Genomic DNA, 13,285 nt, shown 5'->3' on the forward strand with positions numbered 1-13,285 from the left:
TATGGGATAATTTACAAAATTTGTTAAAAAAATTTTAATTTCAATAGCATGGTATTTTAGTTTAATTGATCTGATTGTAGTGGATGTCTTTGTAAATACTTTAGTTGTTTTGTTGAATATTATAATAATACCTATTTTTAATTACTTGTATAAAATTGTTATGATATTTCTCTTATATGTTAAAACAATAAACCTGTTTTGAAAAAAAGAAAGAAAGAGAGTAACTCCAAACAGTTATTAGTTTAAAATGTGCATTTTAGAGAATAAAATATTTTTTGAACACTAGAGGGTGCTAGAATGCAACGTATTTAATGTAGTGCACAGGTTTTATAATAAGTGGTTTTTAATTTTGTTATTTCAAAGTAAACCAAATAGGTTTTAATGTAATACAAGTTTATGATGAATTTGAATTGTATTAAAGCTATTTAAGCTATTTTAGAATGAAGTTTTTTCAGGTAAATTACGGATGTATGAGTAGGTTTTTGCAGTAAAAGACAGCTTAGTATGGTTTTTAATGGTCATTAATTAAAGTTTAATTAATCAATTTGCACAATTAACATTTGTATGTAAAGTGTGGTGTATTGTCAGTTGAGTATTCACCTGCATCTGATGAAGTGTTACAAACGAAAACGCAAGTGTGTAGACATAGCGTTAATGTGCTTGGGATCCGTTTTTGGAGATTATCGCTTTTATGGTTGACTTGTCGTGCCTTTTGACAATAAACCTGTGTTTTAAAGAAGGACTGAGCTTTATTTCCTCCACTGGTGCAGTTTTTACTGGGTGAGTTTTTATTTCGTACTAGCCTCCATTGGACTTGATAAAAAAACAGTGTCCTTTGTCTCTGGGCCTATTTGTTATGGTTATAGAAAAATTGGCATTGAAATTTATTTACATGTATTATCGCTGAAGAAGGCAGTCTTTGGCAAATCAGTCTTTTACCTCTTTGTAAATTATTAAATATTTATCTCTGAAAATATTGACTAAGACCTTCCAGTAGTTCTGTCGGTATTTAACGACTTTGAGAGAGTTTCTGGTGTGCCTTATTATAAGAACAGAAATATGTTAGTCAGGGTAGGTCAAGATACTATCTGATGACCTATTATAGATTTTAAAGAAGTTTATGCTCCAACATACTCGGGATTAAGATTTAGCATATATCTTATTGAAACTATTGCCATGAAGTTAATGAATATAAGAACTGAAGTGTAAGATATCCTTAACTCATTCCCTCCAATACAACTCCTTTGAGTGTGTACTTTTAACTCCTAGTGGGTGTGGCCTGAGCCTTTAAAAATTAAGATCTGAAGTAGGAGATTCATTTGTCTGCAACCTGTGGGTTATGGATCCGATATCGGATCCGAACCGGCATGGTTTACCAGCTATGGATCCAAGCTCTCAGCTCCTCCCCTCACCCATAATGCCCTGCTCTATCCTCATGACCTCAGATCTCGTTTGCCGCGCTGGTGACCAGATTGTGTTTCTAAGCTCTTCAGCTAAGTGCAGTTTTTTAGTCTTTAAAGTGCTAATTTTTGAACTTTTGTGTGAAAGTTGTGTGGAAGTGTAGGTTTCCCTATTACTTAATTATACATGTTAAGTTGTCAATCTCGCCTTCATTCTTGCTTGATGGGTTCGCAGCCTGTGGAAGTGTAGGTTTCCCTATTACTTAATTATACTTTTAGTGTTTTAAAATTTAATTTTACTTATCCCTCCCCTCGCTGGTAGCGTAGTGTGTGTTTGGGCCTGTTGAGTGGTTTTGTTACTTGCTTTAACTCTAGTTTAAGTAACCTTTTTGCATTTGGGATGTCTGAACAACCCAAAGCTGTGTTCTCCAAGTGCTCCGAGTGTGGCGATAAGCTTTCCCCGGCTGATGGCCACACTCGGTGTGTTAGATGCCTTGGGGTTGAACACCTCACTTCTGGATGTTCCATTTGTGAAGGGTTCAACCCCAGGGCATTGAAGGAGCGGAGGTCCAAGCTTGTCTTGGCGGGTCTTTTGCCACCGGATTCGGCTCCGGCCTCCGCTCCTTCGGGGGTAACCGTTTCTATGGTTGTCTTCTCTCCGGCTCCCCCTCCTCCTCCTGGGACTCAACCTCCCTGTAGTGGTTCGAAGGAGAGGGAAGCTAGAAAGAAGGACCGGAGGGAGAAGCACCATAAGCGGCGGGCCGAGACCTCTGTTTCGGCCCCGCCAGCCAAGCGGGCTTCTCCTCCGGCCTCCTTGTCTGCTGGCTCTCCCTCCTCGGCCCGGTCTCCAGTGTGTTTTCACCGGGACCTGAGGAGGAGGAGACCCGATCTCCGTCGAGGCTATTGAGGAGGCACTCAAGGCCTACCTCGGTAGCCTCATCGAGATCGACTTATAGCCTGTCAGACGCTGATCTGGACCGGATGATGAGAAGTTTCATCCAGGCCCAGATGCAGATGGGAGTGCTCTTGCCTCCCCTCCCTCTGGGGGGGAGCTCGACCCCTTTTTTCAAGCCAATTGCTCCTTCTCCGACTCGCTACCCGGGTTCGGAGCAGTTGGAGCCGAGCAGCTTCGGAGCCGGGGGTGGGTCGGCGCCGATAGTACTTGGTACTTCGGATCCGACCCTGCCCTCGAGTGCTTCGGATCCAACCTCTCGGAGCCTGGATCCGAGCTTTGGATCCGGGGGGATCAGTGCTCCTTCGGCGCCGTCTGTGTCGGAGCGCACTGTCCCTTCGGATCCGGCGCCGGCGCCAGCTCCGATCCACTCGGATCCGAGGTGGAGCCGATTGTCGGATCCTTTGGTCGAGGTCGGCTCCCCTTCGGCTTTTGATGTAGTGGAGAGGGCCCTGTTGAGGGTCTCCGGACCCCCGGCACTTGCTTCGGCTCCGTCCCGCGCTCCCTCTGCACTGGGTCAGGCTTCCACCATCCGGCCCTTGGGACAGCCCGCTCCTGTGCCCCAAGCTGTTCCCCTGGAACAGGTTACTGTTTGCAGGAGTCCTCTGACAGCCCCCGGAGATGTTCCCGCAAACATACGTGCAAAAGGAGGCACATTGACTCCCCGAGTCTCTCACAGAAGACACGGATTTGGAGGAAGGGAAGGCTTCCCACGGTCACCCCCCGAGGATGTCTCATTTGGAGACATCATGGAAATGCTCCGCATAAGGGGGGGGTGGTCTGCCCCCAAGTCTTCCTCGGACGAGTCCGTGTTCTTGGAGGCATTTGAAGCGGGCCCATCTACCTCTTGGGTGTCCTCCTGCCGACCCCCTGGTGGACCTCATTACCACCAGGGCGTGGAAGGAACCGGACACCGTGGAGCCAATCCCTAAAAGGCCCAACCGTATTCTCAGTCCCCCGGCTGACCGTGCCCATTGGAGTAAGGGGCCTCCGGTAGATGCCATGTTGACGGCGGCCACCAAGAGGGAACTTGCTCAGGAGAGTCCCTCAGTCCATCCCCCGAGCAAGGAGTCTCGGATGATGGACCGCTTGGGGAAGCGGATGTTTAGTTCAGCGACCTTCTCTGTAAGGGCGCTGAACTATCTGGCACACGTGATTAGGATGCAGCGCGATCTTATTAAAGAATACGCTGCATCCCCCCCAGAGTCCATGCCGGTGGAGGACAAAGTGCTGCACTCCACCCGCATGGCCACTCTCAGGTCTGTCACCAATACCTCTATGCAGCTACTCTCCCATGCTACGGAAGGTGCCGCTAGAGCCGCAGGGGCAGGCCTAGTTACTAGACGTCAGGCCTGGCTCCGTCATTGCGATTTCTCAGAGCCCTTCAAGGCGTCATTTGCAAACGCCCCCTTCGATGGTTCTGCCCTCTTTGGCAAAACTGTTCGCGACACTTTGACCCAGAGCGAGAAGGACGGGAAGACGCTGTCTGCCGTCGGAATCCGCTTCTCTGCACCCCAGAGGCCCTATTCTAGGAACCAAAAGGGTCAGAAGAAGATGTGGTTCCGGAAGTCGCAGCAATCCCAGCCTGCTCCGGACAACCAGTCCTTCCGTGGCAGAGGAGGACAGGGAGGACGCCGCCCTAGGGGCAGAGGGGCTCCCAGGAACTTCGGGTCCAGAGAACCCTTCTCTGAACGGCCTGCGCAGCAGCCCTGAGGGGTTGCCCGGCTGCTCCACTCTGGAGGCAGTCGGGGACGTTCGGAGCACCTGGCGGCATGGGAGTCCATAACATCAGACCGCTGGGTTCTCCAGATCATATCCAGAGGATACCGTATCCCCTTTCTTCACTTGCCAAAATTGAAGTCCCTCCCCGACATTCCACCCGGTCAGTGGGAGGCCGCTTTGGCAGAAATTGGCCATCTGCTAAAGAAAAGAGCCATCCAGCCCGTCCTCCCAGACCAGATCGGATCAGGGTTCTACTCCAGGTTCTTTTTAGTGCCAAAAAAGATGGGGGATCTAAGACCAATTTTAGACCTTTCACTCTTGAACCTGGCAGTTCCCAAGGAGAAGTTCCGAATGGTCACGCTGCAGTCTATTCTCCCCCTTCTGGGAGAAAATCACTGGATGTGCTCCATAGACCTCAAGGATGCGTACTACCACATACTAATGGACAGGCGCTCCAGGAGGTTTCTCCGCTTCCGGCTGGGAGCCAGTCACTACCAGTTCCGGGTCCTTCCCTTTGGTCTCACCACAGCCCCCAGGGTGTTCACCAAAGTATTAGCAGTAATAGCGGCCCACCTGAGGCTTCAGGGGGTACAGGTCTTTCCCTACCTGGACGACTGGCTCCTCACCGCCCCAACAAGGCATCTACTACTATTGGCGGGAGACTCCTTTCTCCATCTTGCTCCCCGTCTGGGCATCACTATAAACACAAAAAAAATCCAACCTAGCACCCACGCAGTTCATAGATTTTATAGGTGCCAGGTTAGACACAAGGAGATTAAAAGCCTTCCTCACTGCGGACAGAGCTCAAAATCTGCAACTCCAGGTGCGGGCCATTCTCCACTCAAGCTCAGTTCTGGCGGAGTTGGTTCTGAGGGCTCTAAGGTCCATGGCGGCTGCTATAGCGCTTCTTCCTCTTGCCAGGTTCAATATGCGCATCCTCCAATGGACACTCCTAGTCCAGTGGTCGTATCTTGCTCTTCCTATGCATCATCCCATTGCGATCAGCAAGGCTTGCAAGCGGTCCCTCCTGTGGTGGCTACATCTCCAGATCTCCACGGAGGCCGCCCATTTTGTGCTTCTCCCCCTCTCGCCACGGTGACCACGGATGCCTTCCGCCTCGGGTGGGGGGGCATTTTGCAGGCCGGATCGTCCAAGGCACGTGGAACGATTCGGAAACCTTACTGCATATCAACGTTCTAGAGATGAGAGCAGTGCTCTTAGCGTTGCTAGCACTTCAGGCCTTTCTTCCCTTGGGAACAATTGCGATTCAATCGGACAACATGTCGGTTGTCTGGTATATCAACAAGCAAGGAGGAACCAGGTCTTACCCTCTTTGTCGAGAAGCCATGAGAGTTTGGGAATGGGCAATCTCCACCAACCGCTTTCTCATAGCAACGCATATCCCGGGTCGGTCCAACATCCTGGCGGACAAACTCAGTCGCACCATTCTCACCCCTTACGAGTGGTCTCTCAATACTCAGGTAGCGGAATGCATATTCGCACGGTGGGGAACTCCTTGTTGCGATCTTTTTGCCTCTCCCTCAAACACCAAGTGCGACAGTTTTTTCGCTCTGATACCTCCTCCCGGAGGTTCCCCAAGAGACGCTCTGGTGCATGCTTGGCCACCCGGTCTTCTTTATGCTTATCCCCCTTACCTCTGATGCTCCAAGTTCTTCAGAAAGCCTCTCAGTTGGGGTGCAGAATGATTCTCATTGCTCCGTTTTGGCCTCGACAGATCTGGTTCCCCTTCCTAAGGTCTCACTCTGTGAATCCTCCTTGGATTCTAGATCCCATTCCGGATCTGATATCTCATGCATCCCACTTATCTCCTCCGAACCTGGACAACCTGAAGCTGACCGCTTGGCTGCTCCAGTTCCACTCTTGATCAGGACTCCCGGTATTTCGGCCCCTGTTAAGGCCATCCTGGTGGCAGCTCATAAGCCATCCACTAGGAAAGTCTACCGCAGCAAGTGGAAACGGTTCTCGTTGTGGGCGGAGCGGCAAGGCCTAAACCCCTTCACAGTTCCTCTCCCTTTGGTGCTTGATTTCTTAACCACTCTTTTAATGATGGTGCCAGCAGTTCCACGGTCAAAGTACAACTTGCGGCAATTTCCCATTATCACATTGGTCATGACTCCAATCCACTAATGTCGGCCAAGTTGTGTAAGATTTTCCTTAAAGGTACTTTTCTTCTCAGGCCCCTGTAAAGCAAGCGGTTCCTCCTTGGGACCTTTCCTTAGTTCTCCAGGCCTTGACCGCCCCCCCCCCCCTCCACCCGGCAGCTACGGGAGAACTGAAATTCTTATTTTTCAAGACCGCCTTCTTAGTAGCCATTACTGCCAAGAGAGTTTCAGAGCTTCAAGCATTATCAGCTAAACCTCCTTACTTGGTCTTTCATCCGGACCGTGTTTACCTCAGGACCAACCCGTCCTTTCTTCCTAAGGTAGCTTCTGAAGCGAACATTAATCAATCCATTAACCTCCCTGTCTTCTTTCCTAAATATGAAAACAAAGGTGAATACAAGCTTCACTCCTTAGATGTTCACAGGCAACTTAGATTTTATCTAAACAGGACGGCTGGTCATAGGCAATCCGACCAGTTGTTCATTTCCTTTGCTAAATTTAATTTGGGCAAACCAATTTCTAAAGTCTCATTATCTCGCTGGATTTCACAATGTATCTTATTGGCTTATCAAGCTTCAGGAAGGCCCGCACCGGAGGGTGTACATGCCCATTCAACCCGGTCAGTCTCTACCTCGGCAGCCTTTAAGGCTAGGATTCCTCTAGATGATATTTGTGCAGCAGCCACGTGGGCTTCATCTCATACTTTTATTTCCCACTACAAGTTGGATCTTGCATCTAGGGTTAGAGCATCCTTTGGCTCCTTGGTGCTCCGGAATATCCTTCCATGATGGCCGCCCAAGATTCAGGTAGCTGGGGACTCTGTCCCACAGGTTGCAGACAAATGAATCTCCTACTTCAGATTTAGAAGTTATGTACTCACCATAACGTTCCATCTGAGTAGGTGTATTCATTTGTCTGCAACCATCCCGCCCTCCTATCCCCCTGGCCTTTCAGTTTCCTGCATATGATGTGTTACCCTTTTCAGGGTGTTCTTGCTGTTGGCAAACTCGATCTGAGGTCATGAGGGTAGAGCAGGGCATTATGGGTGAGGGGAGGAGCTGAGAGCTTGGATCCAGAGCTGGTAAACCATGCCGGTTCGGATCCGATATCGGATCCATAACCCACAGGTTGCAGACAAATGAATACACCTACTCAGATGGAACATTATGGTGAGTACATAACTTCTAATTATCACCTTACAATTCTAACAAATACTCATTGCCAGAGGTCAAATATCAATACAATTGTGTTTGCCATCATGTGTGCTTCAAGATAAAATATTCTGATGCTTTGTATGTAGCATGGTTTTGGAAATACTAATGCAAATATGAACAAGCAATATTTGGCGCCTAGAGGAGCAGTAAGAGGTAACTGCAAATGCAGCTGGAAGTGTCACTAGGATGTAATGAATTAAGGGAGAAAAGAAAATGTATTGTTAATAGTTAGAATTAAGAGTGTTAAAGTGATAGGTGCCTGTGTCATTGTTTATTCATTTAGACATATACCAATAAACCCAGTTTATTCATTACTAACAGTAAATACAAATTGAGATGGAACAGTTTAATAAGGGCCCTCAGTGCACCAAAATCTCAAGGGCTAGGGTGACTAACTTAGGAGGTAGGAGATTGGGATGTTGCACACTTTCCTCCCTATGACATGACATTTACAGATTGCTCAATGGATTCATCCAAACTCAAAAGAATTATATCAGGTAGACCTGTTCATGCCAGGTAAGGTCAGCTGATGAGATGGTGGTCTCAGAAAATAACAGATTGTGGGTTAATGCGGTTAAGCTTGGTGACATTAAGTGAGATGAATTTTTTTGTTTACCATATGTGGGCACATGTGCAAATAGTGCACATGTAGTTACATCATGATATTGCATGATGGAGAAACTTAGGGGCTGGGAAATAGGAAGAATTGGTGACGATTTTCAGTATCAGGGAAGGGGTACAGGTTTGCTATTCTAATATGGACCACCTACCACATAGAACATCCTAATGGTCAAGTATGTGTATTTTGAGAAGTCTATGGATGAACTGTTTGTCTTATATGCTGTCTACTTAGAGTGCAAGATCCTGTATCAGGTACTTCAAATGTTTTACTGATTCCAGCTTTTTATTGAGATACTCCTGATATTCAGAAAAGGTCATTACCTCAATTAAACTAGGCTTTGTCTTTTTTAGCCTTCTTCTAGCTGAGTTAGGGGAACATATAAAACCCTGGCTCTACAGTCACTGGCATATTCCTGTAGGATGGTAGTACAGTAATACTCAAGGAATATGAAAAGGTCATATTCTGCATGAATTTCTTTTTATGTGGACAACTTTATGTTGTTCCTACATGAACCAGAGCACATTATTCCCCAATATGGCTACTCTTCGAGGAGATTGGTTTATGTTCTCCCTGCAAAAATTTGCTCTTTTAAGTTGAAATTGTAACCTTAATGGTTAACCAGTGATTCATGCAATAACAATAATTGGTAGAAACTCATTTCTTCAGCTGGGTATGTGAGTCTTTCAGTTACGTGGGAGTCAGTCTTTCTGTAGCCAGTTACACAATACCCTGGATTCTCAAAAGCTTGCATGGAGTGCAAGATAAGTGCAGAAGCTTACGCAAGCAATATGTCTGCCATGCGATCCAGGAACAGCCGGCAGGGGCGTGCACGAGAGCTCCAGCACTAATCTTGCACAGACTAAGCCCTGGTATGCAAATCACCTCATTTTCAGGAGAAATCCATGCAAATGAGGTGATTTTGCAATCCAGGAAGCTTGCAATAGTCCATGCAAGACTAGTGCAAGCTGCAGAAATGTAGTTGGTTAGTAACCGAGTACATTTCTGCAAATTCCAAAATGAAGCTATGACAGCTCCAAATAAAGGCTGCATATCATTAAGGAAGCATGCCAATGGCCAAGTATAAGGCCATTGGCATTGCAAACTGTTTAAAAAATAAAAAAATCAACTTTTATTTTTTTTTTATCCGATCTCGGCTGTTTAAGCATAGGGCAGCGGCACGCAAATGGGATTGGGGGGAAATAAGAAAATAAACTTAAAAGGAGCATTCTAACTAAAAGAAGTATTCTGCCATACAAGTAAATGGCAGGCATAAGACAACCTGGCCAGTGAGTAATGGTTGCTATGGGGGGAGGCTCAGTGTGGGACATGTAACTATGCATTAGCAGGCAATCCTATGCAAATGAGGGGAAGGATAGTGAATCCCAGATTTCCCCAGGGTGTGAGGCAGGTCCCAAGAGTGTAAGAGTATAAATAGCTGGGTGCAAAACTAGGATATAGGTGACATCATGGGGGGGGGGTTGTCAGACATACTGTAAGTGGATTGGAGCCCTGTGGCTTGGGATTGCTCCTAGCTTAGCAAAGCTGAGCTAGAGGTGTGTCCAAACCTGCCTAGCACTCTTTACAAAGTGTAAGCGGGTGTGTGTGCCACGCACCGGGTTTTACAGGAAGAAAAAGGAAGTTAAACCAGGAAATAGCAGCTCTCTGCACATTTTAGTACTCTGTTTGCGCGGCGCGCATACGGGCTTAAACAGGGAGGCAGTGGGAAGGGAAAACAGCAGTAGGAAGGTAATCAAGGAGAACTCGCTTAGCTGAAAGGTGAAATGTATCAGAATCAGACAGTTACACAGACAGCAGACCAGCCCAGCCCAGATCACTACTATAAACTAAGCAAACACCTTCCCCTCTGTTTTTTTCCACACTCTACACCACTGGTGTATACAAGCGGGGAAAGTTTAACAAACAAACCTACAAAATGGGAAGGGCTGCAGCAGGCAACATAGAACAACATGTGCAAGAGGCTGAGGGTGGTGAGGATGTGAATGCTGCCGAACAAACCACAGTGAGGAGATAGAGAAGAGTGTACAGACCCAGGGTAACCTACCAGGGGCTACATGAGCTGGAGATAGTGGAGCGCTATAGGGTGGACAGAGACCTCCTACAGCAAATTGTTGAGCTGTGCCGGCCACACCTGACACACCAAACTGGCCGAGGGGAACCCATCCCAGTGGATAGCAAGGTGTGTGTAGGCCTAGGTATACTAGCCACAGGTACCTCCCAAAGCACAACTGGGGATATCATGGGGATCTCACAGGCATCAGCATCCAGACTATTCCACCAGTTCCTGGATGCCATGGCAGCACATGCCAGTGAGCACGTATATTTCCTCAGCACATGTGAGGTGTTGACCAGCAATATGCGACTCTTCCACCAAAAGCAGAATACCCTGGGGTAGTGGGTGCTACAGACTGCATGCACATACGCCTCACAGCACCACTCGGTGAGCAGGGTAGGGCCTACATCAACCGCAGGGGCATCCCCTCCATCAAATGCCAGGTCGTATGTGATGCCCAGGGCATTATAATGAATGTGTGTGCTGGCTGCCCTGGAAGCTATGACTATTCACACATGTCATCTGACGCAGCTGTACCACAGATTTGCCAATGTGGACATCCCCTGCGGTCACCTAGTGGGGGATCCTGGCTACCCACTGGAGCTGTGGCTGATGACACCCATCAGAAATGCACACACACCTGAACAACAACGCCATAATGAGGCACACGCACAGGCCAGACATATAATAGAGCCTGTGTTTGGGATGCTTAGGTTACGGTTACGGTGTCTGGACACATCCGGTGGAGCCTTGCAGTATTCACCAGCTACCTGTACCCATATTGTTATGGTATGTGCTATGCTACACAATATGATCCTGCGGAAACAGCTGCAGCAGGAACAGCATGGGGCAGGGCCACACAGCCCCCCCACCAATGCCAAGGCGTGTACAGGCACAGAGTGACTTGGAGGAGGAACAGCCTGAGCCTGTCCCAGTAGGCAGAAGGAGGCGTGCCTAGTATGTCCTGGCCTTGGCAAAGAGGCAACGCATAGCATATTCACTGACACAGTAGGGACTCAGGGAATGACATTTCCCTCTGACTCGCACAGACAGTAAAAGGGATGCCAAACATGACACTACCTGTGCTCAACCATGTATAGGGAGTGTACTATGTGCATCCGACATAGGCAGCCCTCCAGCACCATCCTGAAGTCTGGCACACCCTCAAGGTAAGTCAATCAACCTACCAATTGCCAAATGGAGTAGAATGTGTTGTTACCTGTAGCTATGGTATGGATGTGAGCATGCACGGGAATTGGGTGGACGAATGTTATGGCAGCAGACAGTAGACACCCATAGTGGCACCATGACATCTGTAACACATACTGGAGTCACCATAGTAGCCAGTACTACACAGGGTGACAAAACCCACTGCAGGAAGTGGGCAGAGCGACATGTGTGTCCATAAGACCCACACATGACAGTCAGGAAGGTGCACATACCCAACAACAGTTTCAGCCAGCAGGACAGGTGTAGACAAACACAAACAAATGCTGTACTATGGCCTCTGAATGAGCCCTATGGGTAACCCCTCCCCCAGGCCTACACAGACAGACTACAGCAGGCCAGGCAGTTGGATGTAAGTTGTGAAGGCTAGGAAGTCAGAAACTAATATGTAGGTAATTAAAGCTAAGATCTGTAGTACACTGGTATGCCTCTAGCCAGCATGATAGGTAAGACTACAGACTGAAATGGAGTACTTGACATACCAGTACAGTCCTAGCAAATGTGTACAAGTGTCAGGTGTGCCCCCGCATCCTACGTACAGTTATAGTAACAGTCAGGTGTGCCCCCCCCACTCCTGTGTAGAAATGTAGAAACAGTCAGATGTTCATCGTGTTTCACTGTTGCAGTCATGACTGTAGGGTTCTCCCCTGCCGGCAGGCAGCCCTCGGTCGGCCAAAATCCCAAAGTCTGGGTCCGGCGTCGGCTGTTCAACCATGCTCCCTGACGTCAGAGCGCCAGGAGTACAAAGCTGAAAGCCGACGCCATCTTCTCCAGTCTTTCTTGCCGTGCGGTGATAGCAGTTCGCAAGTGCTGGTCGGCTGACTCCTGACGATTTTTTCTCATAAACTTCAGTCCAAAGATTTTCTTCTCCACTCAAAGCTAAGTACCCCATTGGGGGAACTGTTTTCTTGCTCCACTCCGATGTCAGACAAAGTTAATAATTGTATTTCATGTGGGAAGCAAATACCTCATAAGGATTTTCATTCTTACTGTATTCCTTGCTTAGGCCCTGACCACGACATAGCTAGTTGTCGGTTTTGTGCTAGATTCAATCAACGTACAATTAAGCGAAGGTACGATTTTGCTTTTCATTACTTCGGTAGGTGCTTTAACTACAAAATGTCGTCGGATATGGTTCCAGCTACCGGAGTTCACAAACGTCGCAAGGATAAAGACAGGCCTCCGAGGTCCAAATCTGATGATAGTGCACAAGCGGAGCCAGCTTCAGGTTCGACCGTCGTCAGTGAGGCGCTTTTGCAGCCCCTGTCATCGGCCATTTCAGAACCGATGGCCGAAACGGACTCTCATGAGGAGCCAACCAGGCCTTTAAATATTTCTATTGCAGGACCTTCGGACAATGCTCCTTCGGATGGGTCCGGAGCCGCTGTGCAGGTACCGGCTTCCGAAGGGGTTTTCAGGCCTACTCAGCTTCTAATAAAGGCAAAGACAAAGACAAAGGCAAAGACTCCTTCTAAAACAAAGACTGCAACACAGGCCTCTTCTGAACCGGCTCCCAAGTCACAGAAACAGTTACTCAAGATGGCGGAGGATTTACTTACTATGATTAGGGGTTCACATCCCCCTCCAGACAAAAGGCCAAGGCAGGATGTTTATTATGATTCCACTGATCAGGCTTCTGTTTCTTCAGTTTCTTCTTCTGACCAGGAATATTCTTTCCCTCCTTATGAGGATTCTGATGCTGAGGAATCCATTCCTTCAGCTTCTCCCCCTGAGGATTTCTCTTTTGGGGAAACTTTGCATGAAATGAGGGAACATTTCCACTGGGAAGGACAGGAGTATTCGGAATCAAAGAAAAGGCTGAGGGATTTTCTTCTTCTTCCCCAACATAGACCCCTGGCTATTACTCCTGTTTTGGATATTGTGGATGATGCCTTCTCGGAGGCTAACTTAACCCCTGACTCCTTTCCTCCTGCTCCTGTTAAGCCTGATAGAT

General features: G+C 47.9%; 1 protein-coding gene across 1 annotated transcript in view; it reads left to right on the plus strand.

Moving 5' to 3' along the window:
* Nucleotides 1-13,285, plus strand: part of LOC122807560 (sodium- and chloride-dependent taurine transporter-like) — a 1,880,476-nt gene that overhangs the window by 931,262 nt on the left and 935,929 nt on the right. The gene's annotated exons all lie outside the window — the stretch shown is intronic.

This window comes from Protopterus annectens, chromosome 7.part1, assembly GCF_019279795.1.
Source record: "Protopterus annectens isolate FY-2018-M chromosome 7.part1, PAN1.0, whole genome shotgun sequence".
NCBI lineage: Eukaryota > Metazoa > Chordata > Ceratodontiformes > Protopteridae > Protopterus > Protopterus annectens.